Source organism: Hyposmocoma kahamanoa, unplaced genomic scaffold (assembly GCF_003589595.1).
Source record: "Hyposmocoma kahamanoa isolate Upper Pololo Valley unplaced genomic scaffold, ASM358959v1 95, whole genome shotgun sequence".
NCBI lineage: Eukaryota > Metazoa > Arthropoda > Insecta > Lepidoptera > Cosmopterigidae > Hyposmocoma > Hyposmocoma kahamanoa.
In genome coordinates, this window is record NW_020654972.1 from 7,305,005 (window position 1) to 7,322,574 (window position 17,570).

At 36.3% G+C, this 17,570-nt stretch overlaps 1 protein-coding gene across 2 annotated transcripts in view; it reads right to left on the reverse strand.

The window, feature by feature from the left end:
- Window positions 1-17,570, reverse strand: part of LOC113238316 (serine/threonine-protein kinase SIK2) — a 135,571-nt gene that overhangs the window by 15,588 nt on the left and 102,413 nt on the right. The window contains exon 1 of one of the 2 annotated variants that reach the window (XM_026475155.1): window positions 14,456-14,491. The exons of the other annotated variant lie outside the window; for it this stretch is intronic. The gene's annotated coding sequence lies outside the window, so the exon portion shown is untranslated. Of the gene's footprint in view, window positions 1-14,455; window positions 14,492-17,570 lie in introns of those variants that run through there. 2 annotated transcript variants of the gene reach the window in all.

Consider the following 17,570-nt stretch of genomic DNA (forward strand, 5'->3'; position numbering starts at 1 on the left):
TTTGAAATTTTTTGTGATGCGGCGGTATAGCCTTTAAGCGACGACATGTATTTTGTAGAGGTCTACCTCCCTCCAAGTTTCAACCAATATTCGCGCTATAATACTGTGCCGTCAATCTACTAACATCTATATTTTTACATGACCAAACGATCGAAATACTCCCTTTCCTGTCCTGTAGCGCGATAGCAAATGTGCGCAACGTGTCACATTAGTAAGGTTTCGTTTTTGTTTTAGCTTTGGTTTTTCTTTTGACAGTTAGCGCGATTGGCCCCCTGGTCACTACATCATCGTTTACATCACAACGCCATCTTATAACATTGCTTGGCATTCTGGTGTCTACTCAGTCCTTGATCGGAAGCCACGGCTCGGCAAATGTAGTATAGGACGCCCTCTAGCCAGATGGAGTGGCCGGGCGAAATGGCGCACATTGGGAGAGGCCTATGTCCAGTTGGACCATCATCAGTTGAGTGATGATGACGATGATAATACTCAGGCAGACTCATAGGAGATAAACAATATCCTGACAGTAAAATATCAACAAACCACAAGACCACACAAGACGCTGGATACCAACATGCCATGTCTTAGTGGATTAATATTCGCTACAACGTGAATAGCAAGATAATGTGAAACAAATACATTTCATGCGGCGAGAATGCATGACGTCAAAGCTTCGAGCGATTGACTTTGAAAGAATAATAATATATTATATTCTCCGACATTTTTATACGACAATGTTTGTATGAGTAATGCCTATATTTACCGCACAGCTTCACAGGTGTTTCTGTTTTTAGGGCTTATTCTATTTTTGTTAGGACGTTCGTGCCCATTAGACCCTACCTAATGTCGCTTTTCAGTCATTAACGCTTAGCACACTGTTGAAAGATAAAATGGTCCTTTAGGCGTTTACTCCTGCATATCTACTTAAATTTTAAGCCTTTACATTTCTAAAAGAGATAGGAATTCCCTTCTGAAAATGTATGCGTATTCAATTTTTATTCTACTAACACGGATTTTATTAGAAAACGTTTGTCTTAAGTTTTCTTTAACATCAACCCATATACGTGCCTTTACTGGGCACTTGTCTTCCAAAGAGAGAATTTAAGCCTTAACTATACGCTGGCTCAATGCGTGTTGTGAAGTCTCCCACTTCATGTCTTCGAAGCTTGGACCTACATTACGATGGTTTTTCACCCGTCAACGAAGGTATAAGGCTTTTTTATGAGACCAGGTGACTGGACGAACAAGTCGTGGGCCTGGTGGTAGTCGACACGCCTGTCTGTGACAGTTGCAGTGCCACTTAAAGCTTTAAATCGCAAAGATCTGATTCCAAATGACGTAGTTCCTAATCGAGCTCAGTGGCGAAGAGTGGATATTTTAAGAAGATAAGACGACGTAGAAGATTTGTGAGCAATAGGAAGAAAATTTCTAAGGCAAGCGAATGGGAACCATTTTACGTATAAATATCGTTGGGTCACGGAAAATAGTCATATTATAAAAAATATATATATTCTTTAAAACAACGTTTCTCAATATTTTCCAATTTTTGTCTTATGATTTTCAAGTTTTTATTTATTGAATGCCGTGATGTTTTATTACCATGACATTCAATTATTTTTTTGGTTAAATTATTCCACTAGTTTGTTATAATTGTTAAGAACAAAGATCGAACATTTAGAAAAAATTCCTTCGATTCGGCCGGATTCAAACCGTGGCAGACGCTATGCCAACTATGCCACGGAACGAACCAGCGGACCTTGCGAAATTTCTGTATACTTATTGCAGATTTTTAGTTTTTGGTTTCCCTTTTATATTTTTGTTTTTATCTGACAAAATATTTTGAAAAATTTCCGGATTATAAAATTTTTTCGTGCAATTACCAACATTACGTATAACTAATAATAAAAATACTGATTCAAGATTGGAAATGAAACTATTTTTTGGATCTAAAACGCGTATATATGGTTTTCAAAAAAAAAAGCCAATGTCATGGCTGATATAGCCGCTATCATATATTTTAGATCCGAAAAAATAGTTTCAACTCGACACAAAGCCTAACAACTCGACCTTGATTCAGGATAAATTCTATACTCAGGAAAATTTAACATGCATCCACATAACATATTTGTAAATACAATAATAAGTAATGATTTACTACTTAGCAAAGTTAACCTAAAAATATGACGAGCAGACACGGCATGTAATTCATTAACTTTGCAAACGGAAAGGAAATAATGAACGTGCATGAGCATGTGGTGGAAAAGTAAACTGTACGCACCTCTAAAATACTTCCAGGCGATTATGGCATCACGCAACTCTACTACAGTCGGCATCATATAATTATAGATGCGAATAAACCACTATATATATAGTGATAAAGCTATAAACGGTGCAAGTTTTGATATGGATATTTCCGCGACACATGAAATTATGATTCAGGACATTTACTTCTCGAAAGAATACAAATTCACTTATCAAAAAATACAATCTATCATAAAACTGACACAGAACATACGTGTTGACAAAATATGATATTCTTGTTAGAAATATTTAGTGTTCTAATAATATTTGACATTTTATAGGTAGAGATGGAAAAGACTGCTTATTTTTTGAAACGTTATAACGTACTTTTTAAAAAAGCTTGCTTATTTAGACGCTTTTTAGTTTGAAGCTTACAAAATCGTTTACGTTTAAGCGCATATGACTTTTATGTTAAAAAAGCTTGCAACGTTGTGTTGATAGCGAAAAGCAAGAGTAGACCACTAAAGGTTTTAAATTACTTAAGTTTACTTGTAAAACACGAGATCTATTTTTATTAATATAAATATAAATAAAAATGTAACGCTTACGCTTAAATTGAAAAGCGCTTATTTTAAAAAGCAAAATTTTTTAAGTGCTCTCTATTTATAGAATATGAAACTATTATATATGTTTTTTTGCAACCAAAGACCACCATCTCAGTCAGCCGTGACCTGTAAAAGGGCCCGAAAGTTTGGTTTGTTTCAAAAACATATACGCAATTTTGATCCGAACTGCAAATTTGTGATTCTCTATAAAGAATAGTTACCATGCCGAAATCATTTTTGAATAAAATTTCCCAAAATATGACAGAAAATGTTTAGACAAAGTTGAGCCAACAGATCGTTTAGCCAGCGTGTAGGCTAGTCCTAAATACACACATACAAATATTTGTTTCTATCGCGCTGCTATAGTTACATATACGTACTTGACACCTATTGTAATATTTTTCATATCATCGTCTACTTATTGAATTGAGCTCTTTTCATAAAGATATTAATGGTAGTAAAGGCGAAACGAAGTATATGTATTTTCACCAACGTTACTTTTGTTAAGTGATAACCGTCTTTATTAATAACATTTAAGGTGTATTATTTATTTATTTATTTATTTATTTAGGACAACTTACAAAACATACACAAACCCAATGGTCAAAACAATAAATATAGGGGTTCGAGTTTCATTTATAAGTTGTCATTGCATGCGTTTATACATAAGAGAAAGGATAAAAGTAAGTTAATACTTACAAATTAACTGTTTAAGATAACGTATTTTTTAAATTAAATGGACTTGGTCTTGACCCACTACCTAGCTCTGGAGCACAGATAGGATCTACGATGGAACGAGCTCGCCCAGAAGATGCCTATTCAGTCGCACCTTAAAGCTACTCGGGTTGTATGAGTTTAGAAACACAGTCGCAGTCAAAGAATTACATTTCTGGTAATAAAAGATGATGAAAAGCGCTTATAACGCCTTAAGGGAATATTGACCAAGTAAGGATGATATCCCGCCGTACGTTTGGATATCCGATGGTAAAAGGGAGCGGGCGGTATAAGCTGATGGAGCTCATGGGCACACTCACCGAAATATATTCTGTAGAAAACCGACATATGGGTTAACTTTGCGCTAGTGGGCTAAAGCCAGCTATGATTTTTTGATTCGAGCTTATCATCGCCAATACCTCCAAAATTATTAGTATTATTCGTATAAAAGCTTTTGCATGGATTTGTCCAAACCGTATCGATACTATTAAATTATGAATTCAGTAATATAACAATAACAAACTAGTGGAGTAATTTCACAAAAAATAATTGAATATCAATTCAATAAAAATTTAATTAATACAGTGAATAGCGACATCTCTCGCCAGACTGGTAGCTGTAAAGGTACTAACTGGGTGATAAATCTGCAATAGATTTCTCATAGATGGCGCTACGACTAAAAAGTCGTTGAAAAACCAAGTACAAAGACACGACGCAAGCGCAAAAACAAAAAAATCGTGAGGTCCGTTGGTTCGTTCCGTGGCTTAGTTGGTATAGCGTCTGGCACGGTATGCAAGAAGACGTCGGTTCGAATCCGACCGGATCGAAGGAATTTTTTCTGAGTGTTTTTTCTGAGTGTCGATCTTTGTATTAATAATTATGAATTCAGCTTAATTGATCATAATATTATTATTATTCATACAAAGATTTAATAAACACAAAGAAAAATTATTTGGACAGTGGCTACCACTGTGGTATGGTAGCCACGTTGAGGAACTGACGCTGCTGCAAATCCAGTCGAAAATCAGTGGAGTATTTTTTCAAAAAATACATGAGTATCGTGCTAGTAAAAGCGTCATGATAATGTGATTAATTTGTACAAATATAGAAACACGTCTTTTTTAAATTTTCCTACAATAAACATTTTGCTCGAATGATTTATTGGCTTCTATTGTATTGTATTTCTATATTTGCACAAATGAAAGGCCAAAGTTCATACCACATTGTTATAGAAGTACAAAAAAACCATTTGTGCTTTCATCGACTTGTATTAAAACATGGACCCGAAAACATGGTGGATGACGAACGCAAACCGTTTCCGGTATTTTCAGAATTTCATAAGTCGAATATCAGCGCTCGACATGCAATTGCGACACAGATGTGGCAATGTAAGGTTCTCATTTAATAAAGCAAAATCTGACACGAATTTCTTTCTTTTTTAATAAATTTTCACTCATTTATTTGGGTAGGCAAAGGCTCCACCAAACAGCCTTTTAGCAACCCGAAAATATCCCGCGCTTAACAGAAGAGCTATTGAAAAACATCAACCCTTCCTAACATATGAAATAAACTATTATAAGAACAGGCGCTTGTTTTCGTTTCCATCAAAACGTGGAAAGATACTAATATTTAGAATTTCTCTCTTGACGAATACTTCTTTTTTATGTAGAGTTTTAGCGGCTTTGGCATAATGCCATACAGCATATTCTTCATTTTTCTTTTCTTCATTTAATACATTATTTCGACATTGAAATGACACGCATTACGCGTTTCGTCACTTGCAGAGTTCGTCCAGGAAAGTACTGCTACTTTAACAAGCAGTAATGTGAGTTCCGGTTTTGAAAGGTGAGGGTGCTGGTGAAATTATAGGCACATGGGACTTGTCAACTTATGATTCATGGTGGCGGGCACAGTGGCAATGGCCCTCAGATCTTTGCGATTTAAAGCTCTGAGTCGCACTGCAACTGTTATGGACAGGCGCAACTTACCATCAGGGGCACGACTTGTTCGTTCCGTCACTTCATATTATAAAAAAAAATCGAAGAAAACAGTCTTGATTTTGTCTTGAAACAAATCTTTGTCGGTTATTAAATTGATATAAACAGAATGCGAACTAACAAGAATAATAAAGTGTAAAAATCACTTCTTATGTGATACCGAGAATGAGATTTTCAGGACAATAAATATTTTAGCGACATATTCGGTACACATTGAGGATGTCACATTTCGATATCGTGGAAATGTCGTCGCGAACGGGAATCGGTCCCCGGGAACGTGGCGTACAACCTTAAAGCTGTGTATACCTATAATGCGAACTGTACGAAAAAATGAGACATAACGAGTGATTTAGTATACAATGTTGCGTGTGGAACGCCACTGCGGCTATAATATCCGGACTGTACATGACCTGTCTATTCCGCAGATTAGCCAAACAAATTACCCTCTGATGTAATAAAATAAATTAATAACTACATTGGACGGTAACTACAACCTCAATAAATCACGCATTTAAATAAGAAACCATGCTAAAAATAGTAAATTGATTCGAACTTGCTTTTTGCCACCCTTACGATACAGTCAACGGCGATTATTGAAATACGTAAATAAAGACAACTGAATAAAGCTCGTTTGATTTAAAACAATAACACGTATTTACATGGCATTAAATAAAGTAAATTATATAAGTAGTAAATATACTTAATATAGAAAAGAAAAATTGTAGTCATTAGTACAAAAATCTGTCGTTAAGTGACAAAATCCTTTTTTGGGATATCATAAAAAAATTATTAGAAGTTTTAGAATATTGATATTTATCGCTATATTAATATTTCAGCCAAAGCAAATTCAAATTCAAATTCAAATTCAAAATAATCTTTATTTCATAGGTAAGCATTATTACACTTGAAATCGTCACAATATTAAACTCTACCGCTCATTCGTAAGGCAGATTCCCCTGAGAAGAATGAGCAAGAAACTCTAGGGGTTGCTCTTTGTACATAACATTTACAATATTTTTTTATTATTATTTGAAACATCAGAGATCGAGACTACCTCCATGAGCTAAACGGGTTACTACCACGGATTTTTGTCATCCAAGTAAGCAGAAGTTGTATAATAACCTTTAGTATAAAGTTTTTGTTTCACTATAGTTTTAAACCTCGTGTAAGGCAAATTTTGTATATCAACCGGAATCTTGTTATAGAAGCGTATACATTGCCCCTTAAATGAAGCATATACGTTAGTATACGTCTGATTGTTAAATCAGAGTCAGTTCCGATAAGTGGAACACTTCAACTAATTATAACTGTATTTAAAAGAGAATATTGTGCTCTATCTTATGGTTATTTAAAACGGATATTGACCATTTGTCACTTAATCGCATTTTAGTTAGTGGACGGCAGAAATCAAACACTGGGAATGCATTTTTCTCTGATTTTTTTCCTCGCGCCTTCAGCACATCGTGCATGATCGAAGAATATTTTCTTAGTGTTCCATCTTTGTATTAATAATTATAACAAACTATTGGGAGTAATTTCACAATAAAATCATGGTAGGAAAACATAGTGATATTCAATAAATTTAATATTAAAAATTGTACCTTTAACTTTTCTAGTTAACGCGACGCAACGGTAGAAAATGTCATCGAAGTTAGCGGGGGTATCGCGGTCAGAAGGCTGGCATTTAATTGTAAAATAAATTTTCAATTTAAATTTCAAATGAATGAGATTGAAGCAGTGAGGCTCCGCTGGCGCGGACTTGTGTAACGAATAGGAAATGATCCAGTTTTAAAAGAGCGTACTTTGGATGACAGATTGGACTCCCAGAGGTCGATCGGCCTAGGTACTGCTGGAGCGATGAAATCCTGAAAGATCTAAAGGACCTCGGTATTGTGATTTGCAGAACAAATTTAGGGTAGTAAGTAAATGAACATTTCCAATTGTACTAAAATGGCGAATATTCAAACACGACTGCTACACTACTGACTAATTATAACACAAAACTCTGAGTTCTAAGAGCCACAGGCGAAAATTCTTGCTAAGGTCCTTTCTGTGCGCCTCGTTGAAGCTTCCAGCAACCTAAAGGTTGACAGCTATGTCCACGTTTAAGCTTTGCTATCCAAAGAGGAAACATGACCCTCCACAGTGTGGAACTTCCATTAGAAGACTTGGAGCAAGAAAATTTCAATTTTTTTTCCTGTCTTCGGTGTTAGTCATATTTAGGCATTTCCTTCATTCCGTTTTATGGGGAACTGTATACGTTTTTACAATAAGATTCCGGGGAATATATTAAGATTACCATTTCCTAAATTTAAACCTTACATTAAAAGTATTTTAATTGAAAAGTCGTTTTACAAAATTGAAGAGTTTGTGTAGATAAAGAAGTGTGGAAAGAAAACAAGAGTATAGATTCCACACTATTATTATTCAAAGTGTATTTATATAGCATTTAAGTTTATTTGAAAACAGCAATCCTTACAGTTTCCTGCTCGTTCCTCTCAGGGAGGTCAACGTAGAGAACGAGCAGTAGCCTATAAAATGACGTTTTCAAGTGTAAAAATTTTACCTATGGAATAAATGATTATTTGAATTTTGAATATTTGAATTTGAATTTGCTCGTTTGTTCCAATCTCTTATTACTCTTGGACCATATTTCTGGAAGTATTAACAAAACAACTCTGAATAAACTTTGAGTTTATATTAATATTCAATAAAGGGTATGGGGTTTCCAATTTTGGGTAACACATAACTTCGAAGAAAACACGGAATGTTCTGGAACAGGAATTCTCTATTACCTATTTGAATTATTCATTTCGGCTCCGGTTAAAAATATAAGCTAGTTATATAAGGGCCGACAGAAATGTTTGTAGCCTTGGGCGAGGCTTTGATGAAAATGCGTTGATATCGAAATATAAGAAGAAACAGTGCTATTTAAAAACATATATATAGGTAAAAAGCCTATTTGCAAAAAAAACCGTAGCATTAGACCTTTTGTGTAAGTGTTCGTTCAGGGAAATACGTATTACTTTCGCAAAACAGTAATTGAGCATTACTGCGTACAGGTTTTGAAGGGTGACGGTGCTGTTGAAACTTTAGGACAACTGTCAACTTAATGTCTCAGGGTGACGGGCGTTATGTAAATTAGCCTTCAATAAAGCGTGAAACACACAGAGAGCGTGTGCGGGTCGGTCGCGGGTCGGGCCGGGATCTCGGCGGATCTAATTTCGCTTATTTATATGGATGGCAACAAACCGAGAGAGAGTTTCACGCTTTAAAAAGCGCTTTGAGATCAGTCCATCAGTTTGAAAGCTTCGACTCCACAGGCAGATACCTACACAGAGAGGCTTCCAACCTACAACTCCCCTCTTTCTGCGTCGAGTGAGGGCTTCGTCACTCGGTCAAGGTTACGCGATAAGTGCCTACCGCTGAGTGTACCGACGTCGGCACAAGCGCTCATACAACTCTTTTATTTATGAGCATTCGGCTCCGCAGGACTGCACAAAGGGGTCGACGTTATTTTCGTAGTGAGCGCCTGGTATCATTAGCCAGATTTAGTAGGCGTAGGTATTTTTGATTTTGTACGAGGGTGATGTACCTCTTACGTAATAACTATTGAGTAATCTGTGGTCGGGGGTTCAACTTTCATAGCTGTACCTACTATAAGCTGAGAAATATACAAGTAACTCGACTCACATCATAGCAGGTACAACTATGTACGTCGGGAGTTAATAAAAGAAAGTTAAACGCAGCTTGTATCATTCAAGCCAAAGGACAAGTTCATACAAGAGTCCTACATTACTTTCGTACTTGGAGTCCACGTGACGGAAGCTCCAGGTGACCTTAATCCAAAGTCTTAGAGAGACGGTAGAATTGAATGTTAAGCCATTCGTTAGGTCGTATTCAAACAGTGGAGGATGTAGGTGCTGTTACCGGATATGTAGTTAAATACGTGATTTATATGTGCCACGTGCGTACATGAGGTACCCACGCGATTATATTTTACCTTGTAATCTCACGTGTTTCTAAATAATTTACAATTATTTTTATTTCTTTAGTTATCGAAGTGCCCAAAGAACAGTTATAAAGCGTCGTTTGAATTACTAAAAAAGACCGACCTCAAAAGTTTCCTTATTGGCTTTTTTATTGGAATTACATCTATTTGCCAAGTTTTATTCGAGTCGGTTAACGGAAAGTGCGCGAAACCGGATTCTTCCCCTAGTTTTCCACCCTTAGAGGTGGTTTCTTCAAATTTAAATGGGACTGATACGGAGGTGCCCTCTTTCCAACAAAAAAAGAATCATCAAAATCGGTTCACAAATGCCAGAGTAATTGCGCAAGAGAAAAAAAATCGAATTGAGACCCTCCTTTTTAAAGTCGGTTAAAAATAAATAGATATCGAATTATAGGTTTTCGAGATCGTCACACTTAGGAAATGACACTATTTTTGGAATCTAAATTGCGTAAATTTGGTTCGTCAAACAAACCAACGTTTCGAGTCCCTTGGTGCTGGCTGACTGAGATACCTTATATAATTATAACCAAACGAAAATACGTATCAGTTGAGATTATAATAATAAAGCTGGCACTGCACAGTGCTCATCACCATGAGACAAATTAAGTTGACAAGTATCATATGCCTGTAATTTCACCAGTACACTTACCCTTCAAAACCGGAACGCAATAATGTGTCTTTAGACAAACCTTCTTAGACAAACTCTTTCAAAAGGACACTTACTCTGCCGTCCACTTACTTTAGTAAGTGATATTGATATTGAAATATCCGTCTTAAATAGCAGAAGATAGAGCACAAAATTCTCATTTAAAAACAGTTAACATTAGTTGATCGGAACTTACCCTAACGATGCATAGCTGAAATATCATTCAACAATTTCAGTATTCTAAAACTGGGTTATGGTTTTTTATGATATCTCAAAAAATTATTTTATCACTTAGTCGCACTTTAGTTAGCAGACGGCAGTACTGCTACTAAATGGATGTGACGTATTAATAGACTATTATCACCGACATCTTGAATGATGTTATCCCAAATGACCAGGACCCTGCGCTTGATTGATTAGGCATTATTAATGACCCTGAACCGTAACTTGAGAGCCGGCTGACATTTATTAATAAGTGGAAATTTTGACATCTCTCATGATATACGTAACACACGTATACAATGACTAATCATTGATGTACGTGGTTGCGTAGGATTTGGGCTTGTAAGGTAGACGCAGAAAGGTGCTCCTAGAAATTCATTGCATGTTTCAAACACATGCCTTTTACAAATAAAATACACTTTCTTAATGTAAAATATGCTTACTGTCCTCTGATGTATGTATTACGTCACACGGGAGAGGAAAATCCATTGCAATATCTGTATTTTTAATTTTTACCCCATTAACATACTCTTGTATAATTGTTATCAACTTATGACGATCCTTGATGGAGAATGATATTTGATATATAACTTAATGACAACAATATTATATAATGAATTGTTAATTTTCTAATTAATGTGTGCTTTTCTTATAATTTTCCTTTTTGTCTGACGATCTCAATATAATTTCTTATACTTTAACATGTAGTGCAATTTATACTGTAATGTTATATTTGAGAAATAAATGAGTCTGAATCTGAATCTGAATCTGTAAAAACAATGGAAAAAACTGATTTTTCCGTTTTCGAAGTGTTATGAAAATGTTGCGATTTTTTTTATCGAGCGAAATCGTGTTTCGGGCCCCATAGTTTCACCACCGGCGTCTTCTGTTCTCATTATCAATTAGGATTTTTATCAAAAGGAGGCTCTGAATTCGTGTCTTTTTTTGTGTATGTCACACGATTATTCCGATATTTGTGAACCGATTTTGATGTTCTTTTTTGTTGGAAAGGGGGTCAGCAGTGGTCTCATTCAAATTTGTAGAAAATATTCCTCCTCTAAGGGTGCCAAATAGGAGTACGAAACCGGTTTATTGATTTAACCAATTTCAATAAAGCCTGGCACATAGATGTAGTTTTAATGAAAATAAAACACAGCGAATACGAATAAGCAGACTTTTGAGTAGTGATGAAAGAGACTCAAGTCTTTTAAGACGTTTTATAGCGACTCTACTCCATTTCACAGTACTCGACTTTAAAATTAAGACTGCAGGTTCGAGTTTGTAGAAAATAAATAAGTCCTATAAGCCTTTTAAGCTTCCTAGGGTTAAAAGACTTCGGCTCGAATTAGTCTTCAGTTTTAGTCTTATGACTCAAGACTTGAGGGTTAAAAGACTAGACTAGTCGTGAGGCGTTGAAAATTAATCGAGGTTTTATAAAAGGCTTTAACAGACTGAGTCCCTTTCATCACTACTTTTGAGGCAATAACTTATATTTATTAACGTCAAAAGCTCGATTATTTTGTTAGGTCGAAATACGTCAAAACTTCTATTTTGAGTCTCACTTAAGTCGGTAATATCGATCCAGGACCCCGATTCAGAACTCTTCGGTATTTTAACCGAATCGTTCGATTGGACATCGTTCTCGAATAGAATGACGCTTTTCGAGCTATTCAGAACATTCAAGTTAAATGTTCGATTCGGATTCGGATATAATATCGTTATCCAACAGCGTTTACGGAGTTAATCGGTGAAATAGATTATAAGAAAAATGAAAATCCTTGTACATACATTTTTAAGACTTTAAAGGCCTGAAATATAGGAATGCATTACTCTTGCATTAAAATAAATTATTAAAATTGAACAAAATCCAGACTTTGTTTAAAATAATAAGAGATTCCCATATTACATTTTCGGTTTGTAAACAATCGGAATCTCATTTAATAATTTGGTGCTTAATTTCACTTTGTCAAAAATCTAAGTAGATATATCGCACTTTAAAAACGACATCGTCACTTTTTCAAATTTAGACTTAATTTCAGTAGCAGTAGAGCAGTTTGTGAAAGAGTCCGTCCATGGAAGTTCTATCTGCCACCTTACCTATTTTGGCCGCCAAGCAATATTGTGAGCATTCCGGTTTTGAAGAGTAGTGCTGGTGAAATTACTGGCACATGGGACTTGCGAAATTATATCTGGAAGTGACAGTTTAAAGCTCTGAGTGGCACTGCAGCTGGAACAGGCGTGTCGTTTACCACCAGGCGCACGACTTGTTTGTCCCGTCATTCATCATCATCATCCAGCCATACGATGCCCACAACTGGGCATAGGCCTCCCCCAACGATCTCCACGACGATCGGCCCTGCGCTGCCCGCATCCATTAGCTTCCCGCGACCTTTACCAGATCGTCAGTCCATCTGGTGGAGGGCCTACCCATTGAGCGTCATCCGGTGCGCGGTCGCCATTGAAGAACCTATCCGCCCCAATGGCCATCGGTTCTCCTAGCTATGTGCCCCGCCCACTGCCATTTGCTATCATAAAAAAGGGAACAAGCGCAAGAAGGAAATTCCACTCCACAGCCGTTCGCCATATAAATGTGTTTATATTATGCTTGTCGGCAGAAATAGCTAAGGTGGCAGTACAAAATGATAGAACTTTTCAAGTAGAGAGTGAATAGGCATTATTTAGGTGTTCATGCTCCATCGTCGACCTCGTCGTCATTTTCCATCAGGTAAGATGGAGGTCAAACAATTATTTTTAATAAAAAAATAATAACTGAAAGTCTCCACACTGTAGTAGCATCGGTAGCGACCTCAATGTGGGATATTATCCTTATTACACAGAGAGCTGAAACGTCGACTTCTGAAATGGGAAGCAACTGCTCTCCCACTGTGCTACCACTGCTATGCCTAACGAATAAATAACATCGAAATCGATAAAGTAATTTTTAAAAGTTTTTATTTAATAGTAACGATAAAACGTTCTTTTTGGAAAAAGTGTTAATTGCTCCGAAAGGTACAATGACTCATGGAATGTACAAAGTTTCTGTACACGGATGACGCACTTATTTAAAAGTAACGATTGACGTACAAAACCAGCACTCTGGACAACTTTTTGTTAAAGAATAATGGAGCAAATCACGTACAACACACGTCACATAGGCATCTACAATAATACTTTCTTTGTCCGACCAAAACATAACAAATGCGCAACGAAGCGTAAATCCGCTTTTGTTTGAGATGATTTAAGATTTCCAGAGGAATATTATTTTGCTATATTCATTCAACAAAAAAAAGACGCATACTTTTTCTTGTCAAATGCATTCTTTTGGTAAGTACGGTGCCATCGGACGCTGTTTACGTTTTTGTACAAGCGTCCTTTGAGACTTGTAATGACGTCTTGAATAAAATAAGATGCCAAACTATGGATAATGAAGATTTAAACGTGGCCCTTTTTAGTTACAATCATCACTCAGCAAAATTACCGTCATACTTTTTATTAACGGACTTCAAAAAAAGGAGAAGGTTTTTCGTTCGGCTGTATGTATGTTTTCAGATAATCCGTCAATTGTGGACCGATTCTGAAAATTCTTCTTTTGTTTGAAAGGATGCACTCTCATGTTGGTCCCATTGTCACCAAGTCAGAATCTCATGAAAATCGAAGGAAACCCTCAGATTTTGAAAATTTTTCTTTTGTTTCAAAGGGTATACTTTCGAGGTGGTTCCTGATGCTGTTCCGGGTTCGTTTCGGCTATAACAAATTTCTAATTATTTTCCGTAAACAAAAGTCGACTTTTCACGTGGCACAGCACATTTATAATCAACAAATCACCGTCGTCATGACAACCAGAAAAGAAAATATAAAATGTACAAAGCAGTCCGTAACAGTCCCATTGTCACTAAGAAGTCAAGAGTTTGATAAGGGGATCCCACCGAAAACGAAAAAAGCCGATAAGCTAACTTTGATGTCAGTTTTCTTTTCATCTATAGCATTGATTGCCAGTTTACGCGTAAAGCAGATTCACCTACTTATGAATCGTGCAGTAAGAGCGATGCCACACGTTGCGTTGCGACGCCTGAGTGGTGACGCTGCGTTGTACGTCAACAGCTCGTCAAGCTATACAATTTTGTTCGAATATCGCTTCCTGTGCAACGGAACAAGATCCGTCAATGTGTCACTTGATGTGGTGCTGTCTGTACTACTTATAAATTAGTACAGTTATACTCGGTCTAACCATTTATTGGACTTTTAATAATCAGTTAGTGATGTCCTAACGTGTTAACGATTCGATTTATTATTATACACTTAATTTATGAAGAAGTTATAATAGTGAATGTGCGCAAGTTCACTCAAGTTCAATGTGATTAATAAATAATGTTATAGAGGAGAAAAATACATAAGAATTTATTATAAATAATTTTAATTATAATTATAATTTGTCAGACAGGTACCAAAACCTATACTATATATATATATATGCATTTTTTTGTCTATGGTATGTGTATCAAAAAAAATATTGACCTTCATAGGCATGCTTATGTCAAAAATAAAATAAATGATTGGAAGACGTACTGTAGGCGCACACAAGGGGCCAGAAGACGAAGCGAGGAGGGGTGCGGTGCGGAAGTTAGCAGCTGTTAGTTGTGACACCGCAACGCTCGGTGCGTTGAAATCATAGCGTTTCGACAACGCAACGCACCGACATCGGCAGCGCCCATGTGGCATCGCTATAAGGTTGAAGATTTACAACACATTAAGACATAAATATGGCGTACTATGCGTAATTAATATATTTAGGTGTAGAATTTTATTATCGGACAACAGTGGTAGTCCACTAGTCGCTCAACGTGCTACGAAACGAGCTGCGCTCCAGAGTTTTCTGAACAATAATTTCGTATTGAAGTTATCTGACGGAAATCCAAGATCATCATACATAGCTCGTAGAATAAGCAAGCTGAATTGAGCTGGTCATATCTGTCGAAGAACCGTTGGGGGAAACGTACTTGAGTACAGACCACTCAAGAACTCGAAAGGCTGCTGGCAAGAAATGAATGCGACAAATTCAGTACTATACAAAATAGCGCACATTGGAGGAGGTCTATGAACAGGCTAATGATGATGATAAATGAAGGTCTCGAAAAGGTCTGTAGCCCATTGAAATGGCAATGTAAATAAATAATTGACATTATGCGTAACCTGCCTTATTAAAAATAACTAATATATACAACTATTGCCCAACAATGTCATTATGAGTTCTATTTGTGTTTCTGAGTGTGGTCAGCCTCTTTTCAAGAATTGATCATGTCCTGCGCCCGGCTAAAAGGGCTTTTCGCTTTAGAAACTTAGGATTAAAAGACCGACGCGGTCGGCACGGTGCACTTAAGATTTTTTGCCTGGTGTTAGACCAGTTTGGACATAGAGTGTGAAAGTTGACACCATTATTCAAATGACAAAATCCCTTTAAAATTAAAGACGAAAAAGAAGTCTGTTCACAAGTTTGAAGGCTGTGGCTGTATGTATCTTTTATAAATACTGATTTAGTATTTGCCAAGATGATACAACGCCACCGTCCGGCACAGTGTTTATAATACTATACCTGCGTGAATCATTTTAATGTGATTCTTTTTTGTATGTCAGAAAAAATTTTCAATTTAAAATTTAAAATCCATCAAGATATCGTAAAGTTTAATTTAGAATTAGTACAGTCGCGTAAATTTATTATGTACACATGAAACGACATAATCCTCAGGAGAATTCGCCAAAATTTTATAATAACACATTGGGCAAAAAGTCTGTACTTTATACAAAAAATAACTTTATTTTATTGTCCATGGTCATTTTAAAAATACTATTTCGGCGCACATTTTAAAAACAGGCGGGAAATTTTTCTGTATAAAATAATGAAAAGTTACCCGGAATTGGTGACGTGATAATGCCAAACCACAGACACCATTACAAAGCCGTCAATAAGTAATGCATTTAAGTTGCGATGTGTTTGCTAATACATCGTAATTCGTCCGTCATAACCTCTTCAGACTTTTACTTGTTTCCGTTTTCACAAAATTCTTTGACTGGACTCGTCCTTGATAACGAAGAGACCATCAAACGACTCTACAGAGCTATATTTTATAAGTAAAAACAGGAGAATACTGAAATTACCCGCAAAAGATTGCAGATCAACACGGCCAATACATGATTGATCAAAGATTAATATTTATTTTGTAAAACGGTTTTTATTTATACCTTGTTTGGCAAACCCAACATTACCCGTGAATCATTTGTCTATTCATTTATAAATGCGACGGCCTTCGTTGGTTGCCGTAGGGACTAGCGACATTCTTCGTTTTCAGAATAGCTCATTGCAGGCAACCTGGCCAGCAAGCTGGGAGCTACATGCGTCAAAGAATAAGCTTAGCTATTCAAAGGGAAAGGGTTGCCGTGAGCCACAATGCCCCAGGGCAGCCAAGAGAGGCGCAGCGCCGCCATCTCATCATCAACGATTTGACTGTAGGCCTTATACAAAAACTATCCCTGACGTCGTTCGTGGGCGTCACAGACTATACTTATTCAGTTAATAGAATCTACTTTTTGTATTGTTGAGTGACAAGACTAGACCATGGTAAACATTAAAATGGGTGTACAAAGCCAATGTATACACAAATACTATATTTACTTTTGTCGTTTGTAAATATTTATCACTACCAGTTTTCGTATTTGCATAAAGCCAAATTTAGACGTTAGAGATGTTATGTTCATTATATTACTTTCCAAAAAGAAGGATTTTAGGAAATCATCACACTTATTAACCTCGGAATCGGCTTATGTCGGTCAGAAAAAGCTTCATGTCCATGCAATATAAAAGCGAAAAAGCCGCGCGTTCGCTTCGCTTGGCATCGCATTTTTTCGCTCGTATTATATACATGGATATAAGGTGTAGGTTTGTTTGAGAAAACAAATATACGTGATTTAGATCCAAAACACAAGTTTTCATTTCCAATGTCAATCGCGTAAACGTAAGAACTCAATATACGTTATGAAAAATAGTATGTTCTATAAAAAATAGTGACAGACATAACATTAATACGTGGAATAAAATTAAACTGGCTGTTCTTGATAGTCGTCTTCACAAAGTCGTTTAA